Below are 11,845 nucleotides of genomic sequence, written 5' to 3'. Positions count from 1 at the left end.
AAAGAGAAAAAAAAAAAGAGAGGAAGGAAAGGGAAGGAAATAAAGGGCGACGGGTGGAAAAGAAAGAGGGAGATGCAAAGCTACCGCAACCACCGCCGCGGTCCAGGATAATAAATGTGAGATTGGATCTCGCCGGTCATCTCGTTGGCTTCGACTCGCTCGAGCGAGCAACGATCGAGATTATTTGAATATCGTCCGGTAAATGGTCGCTCGACCAACTGAAAATGACGGCCGTAAACACATAGTTGACGATTATAAGCAATCGGGACCTCCTCGGGGATAACCGAGAAAAATTCCATTTCCAACGAGGAAAAGTAGCGCGAATACTTTCGTTTTCTTCTTTTTCATAATCTTCTTCCTTTTTTTTTTTCTAAGAAAGCTACGATTAGATATAGAGAAGATTATATACCAGCGGATGGAATCGAAAGTGTATATAATTAGTAAAATTATCTGGGTGTTGTTGGATATCGAGACTAACTTTTTACGTTCCAGATTCACGAATCGCTATTGTATCGCCATTGAACGGATAGTCACAGTTCGTAAAACTGAAATTAAAAAGAAATGCATTTCTCGCTTTCCAAAATTTCTCCCGCTTGTAATATCTGGTTATTATTTATTCCATGCACTTTGAGCATTTTCTCTTTTTTTCTTTTTTTTTTTTTTTTATTTTTTTTCCCCAAACCAAAGGAAGGCAATTCGAAGAAAATTCCGACACTCGAGGCACAATTGCAGTCGGACCGAGCAAAGGTAACACTTTCCTTGCCGGTGATTTTCATACGCGCGTGCGTAGACCCGGCTGATTGTTAGTTGTTATCGCATTAAACATGACGAGCGAGAGTCTGTGCAACGCGAAATGATACGTTGTTCGCCTAGGTGGAACAGAGACACGAGAAGAATTACCACCCGGCTAAGGCCAGCCTATGGATAGTCTAAACACAGAGAAGAGTGCTAACTCGATTTTTTACCACGGTAATATCGACGAGTCAACGATGAATCCGCGTAAACGCTCTCCTCGTCGCGATAAATTATGCATTCAAAAATGCCTGCCGTGCCTGCTTTTAAATATTTCTGGTTCGTTAACCCTAAACACGCGATGACCAGGCTTCCACCTTGACTCACAGTTATCACTGATTCAACGATCATTCAACCATCGAAAGAAATTCCAAACGAGAGGATCGCGTTCGGTATTTGCAAAGATTTGCAAGCAGATATAGCTTGGTGATTGCAGGCTGGGAGTCTTGGGTGTGTCCCATTCGTGGTACGAATTTAACCTATGCTATGAATCATGAAGGCGGTAAAAGCGTGCGAGTAATCGTGTCAGTGGTCTCACTTACGTTTGCCGACAAAGCGCGATTTATCGATTTATTTCAATTAAAAATTAAAGAACGGTAATTTCTAAACTAAGAAAATAAAACTTGTTCGAGTGTTTCTATGGAAAAAGTTTAGACAAAAATTAGATTCGAGGAAAGCCTGAGGATCTAAGACTCGATTTACAATGGTGATTCGATCACGGTGAGATCTCGATCGGTCGAATATTATACAACAACTCTTTGTTCGTGTCTGCGTTTCGATCTCAGTCACGCTCAAAAAACTGAATAATATTTGAATGAATCGTATCCAGTAGTATGGTCGGTTACTGGTAGCGATTAAATCGATTCTTAGCCACGATACAATCAGAAATTTTAAACGGAACGAATTATTATAAGGATTGTTTCCATACCATTCGACAATATATTCGAATACTCTCTTTGATAGCTATTAAGAGGAGACTTGGAAAATGATTTTCTTTCGTTTTCCCAGCGCTAATGCACGCTATAATCCGTCCTCGACATGAATGATTCGTCTCTTGATGCTAGCCGCTGTATCCACAGGAAATTGAAGTCATTAATGCTCGAGCAAGAGACGAGATACGCCCATTGATCGTCGCTTCTTTCCACACGAACACGAACACTTTCTAGCCGAGGGGTCGAAATGCTTTTCACCGGGATCGGCAAGCGGAAGGCGTTATTATTTTTACGAAAGAATATCGTCGATCAAGGAGGATGGTCCCAATCCTAGGATTATCGTTATTAACCCATTAAGATGCGTGAAACTAGTGCTTTCTATCATGTCGTGTGTCTCCGATCGCGTTTCACGGCGGTTTCTAACGGAAGACTACTCCGTTTTCCACAAAAAGACACCACTGGATAATTATTTTTTCCCCACCGGTGAAACGACGCTTCGTTTTATGCTGGGACGATTTGCAAGGCAAGTTGCAGCTCGGAAAGGGGAAGTGGTCGTTTTACTTTTGTGACGAACCAACTGTCGCGCTCATCCTCCTCCTTGCGAATACTCCGCCTAAGAAAGAAATAATGAATAACCACCAAGTTATTCTCGTTTACGTTTTCGTATTCTCGTTTTCGTATTCTCATTCTCGTATTGCATAACACTAATTAACGTCAATCAAATTCCATTTCATCGATACGACGCCTATTATTAATACATCGCGGAAAAAAAATATCGCCATGCATCGTATTTTCAATCGTTTCTCCGATAAATTTTTTTTATCTTGCTTGTATCGTAACGAATTTTCATCGAATTTGTTCCAAGCTAAACGTGCAATAGATATTTATTCGACGATACACGGTGCTATTAATTATTCATCGTCGCATTCACATTTATACGATCGAATCTTGCGTACCGTCTAATACATTTATGTACACGTATGTATCGTCTCGTTTGATTTCACTCTTATCAATTGTACTCGCTACCTAAATTCTCGTACGCGGTCAACGATGAACTCTTTCAATATCCATTGAACATTCTTACGTATATTTTGCGTCCATTTCCAAGAAACCGGTCTGAAATACACGTTTCCCGCTACCAGGTTTAGATACGCGTCCTCGCCTATCCGCGTCTATCCGGAGATGCTTTCGATTTTATACAATGCTCGGTAATCCAGTCGAAACGATCGAAAGGAGATCGCAAACAAGGATTGCGACGTTTTATTCTACGTCCTATATATCGTATCCTATATACTATATCTGTTAAACAAAAATTTATGATTTGAAGAAAAAGTTGGTACGAAAACTTCCTCTTTTTCCACGAAACACTGAGAAAAGAATAACTCGATCCTGTCGGGTGCCATTGTTTCTGCGATATTGCTAGAACGCGATGGAGAAACCGGTGGTTCGTGAAAGACATCGATTCCATCGGACAGAGGCATTGGTCCCGTCGTTGCTTGCCAGCTAGTGTCCATTGTGAGATCGTGTGCCGTTATGAATCTCTAGTTATAAAACGGATCCTTCGTCTGTCTGAGTTCCATCCCTCTCTCCTTCGTGAAGTGCATAACTGTATCTTTAACGCGGACACACGTGCACCGGTGTGTCGTCGAGGACGGAAATGAGGGAAAACGAGATACCAGAGGAAGAGAGAGAGCTCGAATCCGGAATGATGTTTGGCAACGGGGACCAACAGAAATCTAATTTACAGGACCATATAAAGCGCTACCTCGATCTTGTTGCACCGTTACGTGCTTCGATTCCTCGCGTTTTGCAACGGCGCGGCGTTTATACTCCCGAGGAAGACCTGTCCATGCTCGTGCTTCTTGCACGATTACACTCGCTCGCATGGAAGAAATCCGAGGAAGGATCGTTGAAAATTTTAAAGACTTTTCGCATAGCGGAAACACGATGGATATAAAACGATACAACGATCCAACGAGATACACCCCGTTATCGTTTCTCTTACTTTTAACTTCTACTTGAGATGGGAAACGCGACGCGGTTGTAATTTTGCACCGACGATACTTTGCAATTCGGCAAGTTTATGTTTCTAATGATACGATTACATGGAGGATGATAGCGCACGACGATAAATCCCAACACATGGAAAGTATAAATTTTGCAACGATGCATCGGCCAACGAAACCTCGGATTTTTTACCGAACGGATATTTTATCGGATATTTTATCGAACGGAGTTGAAAGCGAAAGAAAATTCGTTCGTTCTCGGTGTAATAGCGAACATCGAGCGAGAACGACTGGGATTGTCGTGGCGTAACGAATCGCAGCGGGTCGTGAGAACGTTTCCTTGGGACAAGGGAAAACGATTTCGCGTACAAAATCGACACTTCCGCCGGCACGAGTGTATCTTTGTTCTGGCCAACGGACAAAGAAACGCGAAGTCACGGTTACATCGTTGGTGCATACAACAGGCAACTTGGTGCACTGTGAACGAGGCTTTAGGAACTCCGTGGTTGGAATGCCGAGTCGCCGTGTGTAACGGGCATGGAATGCGCGAGAGGAAGTCGTGCGCGCTCGCAGAAATTCACGTTCGATCGGCTGAAATTCAGCCACGCCAGCCTCATTCCCTATGCAAGACGAGGGCCACGGCATTGCTACACGTGCTTTTAACCACGTGATGTGTTTACACGGACCACTAGGAAACGACATAGAGGCGTCGTGATTGTATCCAATGGTGGTCTCGTGATTTATACGCGAATTACAAGTATTCCGTGGGATCTTTTCGAGAAGAATTAATCGAAGAGCTATTTCGAGCTGGACCAATCGAAATAATCACGCGATTGAGATGCAATGACTTCTTACAAATAATATATATTATTATTAAACTAATTAAAGGACAAGCGTGTTTCGTGTAATCAGATCCATTGATTTTCCTCGCCACTTCTAATTTTTCGTTCACATTTTGAATTTCATATTTGAAAAATCTATTTTCAATCCAATAATTTTTCGTTAAGAGAAAATGCCAAATTTGGAATTGAAAAAAAACGAGGAAAGATATTTGATGCGGTTGTCATTGTTACGCAATAGCTTTTACAATGAATCGATTGTACAGTAGCGGAAAGTAAACGTGAACGAACGATTATCTCGTTCCCGTGTTCCCGATTGTTCGATTTAATGGACCGTCCGCAGACCGTTTGCTCTCTTACTGCAAACCGATCGTCTGCTTCTTGCGTTTGGTCTTGAAAAACCTCTCAGACGCTTCCGGAAGCCGGTGGATAAATAAGATCTCGTAAAAACGGGGAACCATGGTCCACGGTATGGATCGGCCTCTTTCGATCGCAACAAGAACGAGATACTCCGCTCTATTATTCGCTCAACCTGAAAGAACATATACGTTTTGAATGCCGCTTTTTATAACATTTATACCAATTACACGCTCCATTTTCACGTCACATGGAAAAATAGTTCGACAAAGAAAAATTGAAAATCAAAACCAAGATCTTTTATACGCCGTGATCACTTTTTCGTTCGATATTTTTATCTTCGTAGCGTGGCTTTCGAATCGCTTGAATGGAAGATTATTCAACGTATCAACAAAGAAAATGCTTAAGCATATAAATAATGAATCAGTTGAGCAAACAAATGTCACTCAAACATCGCGAGACTAGTTTGATCCGAGGAGATCTACATAGTAGACAATTACGAGTCGTTAAAAAATAATTCTATTTAATTAAATATTTCCAGTTGATGGACAGACGTTGCGATGGAAAGTTGATTTCGTACGCGACTTTCTTCTAATTAATCCAATGCGAGTGTGTCCCTGTTTCTCCTTGATTTTTCACTATGAAAACACGGAAATATAAATGGTTCTTGTATGTGTTTAATAATGTATTAACGCGGTCTCTAGCTTGAAACGGTAACGGTGAATGGAATCGAAAATAAGCGTTCCTAGGTGAGAGAGAAAAAATGTTAAGATGCGGCAGGTAATTGGACGCAGGTAATTAACGGATGATAATAACGATAATGATTACGGCGATGACGACGATAATAGTGGTATCGTTGTATTATATCCGTACCAGGAAAGTTTATGCGTAAGTCGCTTCGTTTCTCACATTTCTTTCAGTCAATCGACTAATTTATGGTTACCGTATCTTCTGTATTTTTAACCTTTAGATCATCTGGGAACCTGTTGCAGATGCATCAGCCTGTTGCTACTAGTAAGGGAAAAAGAAGAGAGAGAGAGAGAGAGAGAAAGACAGAAAAGAAAAATACTACGTGCACCGACAAGAAGAGGAAGAGGAAAAAGAAGTGTAGCACGTTGGATCAATGAGAGGCGCGTTGCACGCGCTTTCGCGATAATAAATATCTCGCCATTTATCACGTCAACTGATTACATGCGGCAAAACGTTACCGATTACCATTTTCCGGACAGATCGATTTACGATTTCAGTAATTTTCCCGGACGATCGTTCGTCGCTCACAACTCAACGGTTAAAAACGTTCTATAAAAATCACCCCATTCAAATGATTCGATTGCGTTTAAAAACCGAGGCAAATGCGTTTGTCCCGGCAATTAACGAGGAGGAAACTTTCTTATTAACTTTCTTCGAGGAGGAGCAACCATGGTGAAATTTTTACGCGGCCGTGGCGGAGAATAGAGAAAGAAATTGTCGCGTGTCGGCCGGCTTCTCCAATCGTCACGGTCTATATATCTTAATTTTTAGTTTTTATTGCTCCAACGATCTTTCAACTGGACGATCGACGTGTTTGCGCATCGCGTGCACGCGTATTATATTAGTTTCTAACAATTTAATTTTTTGACATACGTTACGGGAAAGTGATCGATGCGTCGAATGATATCGTCTCGGGTCGTTAAACGTTGAAAATTAAACGAGTTGAAATACTATCTAATATCGATGAGATGTCCCTGAACTACTTTCCATTGGAATGCGAGGAAACTGTGTATTAATCTGAACCGGTCCGTTTAAGAAACGGAAATATAATATTCCGTTGCATCGGTTGCATTGATCGTTAAATGCGAGAAATTACAATATGAACGAGCACGACTTTGAAAGTTGCGAGATTAAATATAAAAACAAAAATACCTGGTTTCTCTCGTTTTAATTACACCAAGAAATTAAGAGGCGTGCGAGTGCGTGAAGTTCAAGTACCCCACAAATTGATTCTAATCTATCGTTCTGGAATCGTGTATAGAAATTTATCATCGTTACACCCGTTATTTCATATCCGGATTATTATAAATATAACTCATGCATGTTCATTAACTCGACTTCAATAATTTACATTCTTAGATCTCGATTGCATATTGCTTTAATAGAGTAATTTCTTTCTCTCATTTTTTTTTATGATCGTGTTTAGTAAAACTTGTTTAGTCGATTTGATTTAAGCTCTTCGTATCTGACATCGAACTTTTGTTCCGAACCTCAGTTCTTTTCTAACTGTAATTCCGTAGATATGCGTACACAGTTATTTATATAGTAGAAATTTAATCAATGCGACTGCATATAAATATTTATCATTGAAAGTAAAACGTGTTTCGAATTTGGCTTATCGTTCACATTAAATTGGAAGAATATCGCAATTCGTTTCGCTTCGAGTAATGTTGGTAGAAATTAACGAGCAATTTATTCTCTCCTATGTGGTAAAAGAATCGTGTTTCTTCGTTAATATATTAACATGTACGATCTAACGGAAGTTCTCAGGAAAACAATCCGATGTTTCCAAAATATGCGTTATTCGTTTATCTTATACTTATTATACCATCAAGTAACGTGAAGAGTATATTAGTATACTTTGTTCCTTGTGATCTAAGAAATAGAGGTTTTGTACTTTCAATCTCTGATAACATTAAAAGAATGTATACTAAAAAATTCAATATTCGTATTCCAATTTCATTTCGCGTTATAAAGATATCAGTTATCGCAATATCGTTTATCTGTAAATAAGATAGCTTCGTTACTACTTTCTACGATTAATCGATATGATAGTTATCTTTCATTTTTCGATTTATAATTATAAAGATAGACGATTAATATTCATTCATCAATGAGAGAATAAGAGAAAAATGCAATAGATTAGCTTAATAGATTATACACGTACTAATGTATATATACTTTGCCGTTTTTTAAATGATAGAATCGATCGAACTAAATTCAAAGAAATTTATGATTGTTTCTTTTCAAGTCCTTTCCGGGATAATTCTGCTTGTTCCTCTCAGATCTCGTCTTAATCAATCGTTCTGTTAGACGAAATGACCTGATCGAAGCTGTACGTCTTATGATTGGCTAGGTAACCAGGCCGTGGAATTGGTTTATTAGCATCAGAGGGCATTAAATTGCTCGGTATATCGTAAGTTGGTATCGAGTTATAAGTTACGTTTAACGAGTCATCATCAAAAGAATCCTCGTGCAATGTGAAACGGATAACAGCTGCACGAGGTAGAAGAAGAAGAAGAAAAAGTAGACAGTGCGTATTTACGTAAATTGGTGCGTATGCCGGCCAATAAAATCATTACGTTGAAATGTAGAATCTATGAGCACGAAATCGAAGCACCGTTATGTTACGTCCAGGATGGATCGAATGGCTAATTTATTTAAACCCGAAATGATAGTCATTTCCATTATCGGTGATTTTATTCCATGTAAAAGAGGATGAATCGTACACGTGTATTATAAATATTTTACGTCGCTTTCAGGCTGCAGAGTATATCGTTACTATTTAAAATTATTTTTTATCTAATTTTCGACGAATCGAAAATATCGATAGAATCAATTGATACATGAAATATCCCTGACGTGAATCAACATCGAATAAAATTTCATTGTATGATTAATAATGATAATAATAATATCGAAACGGAATATTTTCTAGTCGTAGTAGCAAAAAAAATAATGGCGTAAGAAATTCTTATTATTTGTTATACTCGATTGCTTCTGTATCATTAATTTCTTCAAATATAAATAATTACTCGAGTTTGCATTACCGATTCGCACGACTTCTATGTGTGTACATTCATGTAGTTACGCAATACTAGTTCACCGAGTTATTTAGTCACCAATGTGCACAAAACAAAGAAAGTAGTTACCAAGAAGATGCTACTATGACAGTGTTAATTGAATCGATGTAGAAAATTTAACCACGCTTAAGACTTTGCTATAAGGCTAATAATTCTCCTTTGTCGATTCGACCAAGTTTCTTTATCCCACGAAATATTTCATAATTATTATTCATCGCGAATAGATCGTGGAAGAATAATAGTCCTGATTCCACGGCTTGTTTTCTTCTGAATAAAACTCATTCCACCGTGCAAGGGTTTTCATTGAAGAGAACAATAGTACTCCAATGTATTCCACGGTTGTGTATGCAACAAACAGAGGAATAATAACGTCAATGTAATCATTTGCCGAGAAAACGTGCCGAGTGATTTTGCATTAAGAAAAAAAACACGGTATTTTATAATTGCAATAATTGGCACAAAACTAACGATCACCGTTTTTTTTCGCAATGAACATAGACACATTCTTCCGCTGATTTATTAGCAGAAGCTTCTCGTCACATGTGCATATGTATATAAAAGTTACTTGCCCTGATTTGATATTGCGTGTTTTTTTTCGCAATCGATCGTGTATAAATGAAATTGCTCGTTAAGTTTTTTTTCATAAACGAAAATACGTTAGAGAGATAATCAAATCAGCGTTTCTTTAAAGAGATAGAGCAAGGAAGTTCAAACGAGATCGTCATCATTGGGAAATATTTACAAAATAAAAAACATTAATGTCCTATGTTTATGTGAAGTTATCTTCGGTAACATCTTGACCGATCCTTAAACACACCGTTATTTCTTAGATACAAAATCCAGTTTCTAAATTCTAATTTCTAAGAAATATTTATATATAGATAATCAAGCAATATCTAATTTTAAATTTCAATGATTCGTTTGATTATTTCATAATATTAATTTTGGAAAAAATCAAAAAACAATGCAAAGATATTACCTGAATTTCTTTTAAATCACACGTGTTCCGTGTTCAACCTTCCTGATACATAATTCAAAAGGCACATGAAATAAAATTCATTCACGAACTAACACGATATAGATAAAAATTGATTTTCATTGTTGGAATGAAATAAAACTATCACAATTTTCGTTCACTTAAGTTTCGTAAAGGAAGAGACATTCGTTGACGCGATCCGCTCTTTAAGGCGACCGGAGGTTTACTGACACCGGCGCCTTCACCTGCTCGTAATGTAAGCCAGGTTTCAGTTTATCCTGTGATGCGTCACGTAGAGGGGTAGAAAGGACAAACGTGAAGAGTAAGTATTTATATGATCGATATTCAGTCGTTTTCTTACTATATGTACATACAATAAATATAAATCTCGGAATGGAACAGTGGAACTAGCTTTTCAAATAAATCTTGTTCAATAGCACAAAATAATTATATTTATTATATGATTTTAATATTATATTAATATCGAAAATATTATTAATTTATAAATTCAGATATTAACGCTGTTTATTTTAGTAGTTTTTAGTAATTTCTCGTATTTAATTATATTATATCAGATTATCTTAAACATGCAACAATGAAGAATTGTAAGATTTTAAAAATCGATGAATATTATATTCTGATATAGTTAGAAATAGAAGAATGAATTTTAAAATAATTTTATATAATATGCAATTGATTTTTTATAGATATATTAAAAGTTATGATAATAAAATATTAATTCTTATAAATAATAATAAGATAGAAATTTTCAATTCATTCTTCGATTATTTAGTTTAATACTGAATATGACCGCAAGAGTTCGCATGCTACCACGAGATTAAGAATTGGCGGGAAATACATAACGATGATTAAAAAATTCCCATTATTTAAGAAAAAAATTATCGACATTATAAATGGATAAAATTATAAATATATTACTTTACTACAAATAAATCTTTTATATTATTTTAATAAAGACAAAATATAGATTTTATATTGTAAAAGTCTTAAGAATCTTTCACTAGAATCACTAGAATCATTTTCAACATTACCGATCCATCATAAATAAGATTATAATGCTAATTCTATAATTATAAATAACAACCGTAGCCGAGTAAATTATATATGAATACATATATAAATATATAGAAATAAATAAAATTTTAATTTTATTTACTATTATTATTTTAAATTATATGTTCTTTTTATATTCTATCAATTCTAATAATATAATATAAATGATTTCACTTGAATATATGATTTTAATAATTTTAAATTCAGCAAGATTAAGATAATTTAAAATTATAATTATATTTTTGAAGATTTTTTAATACTTGGAAATCACATATATATTCAAAACAATTACCAATTCTTATATATAATTTCTATTCTAATAATTATTACTCAAAAAATTAAAATATTTCATATTATAATATTAAAATAAATAAATTAAAAAATAAAAAATAAATAATACAAAATTAAAAAAAAATCTTCAAAAAATGTATAAACAAAAATATATTATAAATCTATCTACATACTTGCCTATCAATAATATCACACTATAGTTATTCTTGCTCGATATATCCAAACTATCGATACTAGAATCTACTAATTCTAATATCTGACATATAATAATAATTTATACAAGTAATAACGTGATTGATATAACTACAAATAAAAGGACAAAACAAACGTTCACATATAACACACATATTAAAATATAAACACTGTTAACTCTTAGGTGTCCAGATGTTGAACTGAACGAGAAACAAATGTTGACCACTATTTATAACTTTTTGAGAAGTAACGCTGAACCAATTAAATTCAAGTAAAAGTATGCTTGCCTGTGATTGGTGCACTGGTGCACATATTTTTGCTAAAATCGATCTGTTCGAATTATCTTTCTTTGTAGCTTACATTTTGCTACAAAATAATAATTTATAGAAATAACAAATAACAATGTAATTGATATATCTATTAATAAAAAAATAAAAGAAATATTTATATAGAATGCAGCAAAAATCTTCGACATATTTTAGATATCGATAAATATTGAATCGAAGAATAAATGATGCCGAATATTTATAACCTATACATTAACATTAAAAAG

General features: G+C 35.7%; 1 protein-coding gene and 1 long non-coding RNA gene across 2 annotated transcripts in view; one reads left to right on the top strand and one right to left on the bottom strand.

Annotated features, from left to right (window-relative positions):
* Window positions 1-6,402, top strand: part of LOC116184986 — a 19,567-nt gene extending 13,165 nt beyond the window's left edge. Inside the window, exon 2 of the long non-coding RNA XR_004149674.1 lies at window positions 5,919-6,402. This is a non-coding gene — a long non-coding RNA (uncharacterized LOC116184986). The remainder of the gene's footprint in view (window positions 1-5,918) is intronic.
* Window positions 1-11,845, bottom strand: part of LOC102673014 — a 49,514-nt gene that overhangs the window by 22,550 nt on the left and 15,119 nt on the right. The gene's annotated exons all lie outside the window — the stretch shown is intronic.

This window comes from Apis dorsata, unplaced genomic scaffold (genome assembly GCF_000469605.1).
Source record: "Apis dorsata unplaced genomic scaffold, Apis dorsata 1.3 scaffold_82, whole genome shotgun sequence".
Classification (NCBI taxonomy): domain Eukaryota; kingdom Metazoa; phylum Arthropoda; class Insecta; order Hymenoptera; family Apidae; genus Apis; species Apis dorsata.
Note: the sequence above shows the minus strand (reverse complement) of the source record. Positions and strands in the feature narration are given on the sequence as shown.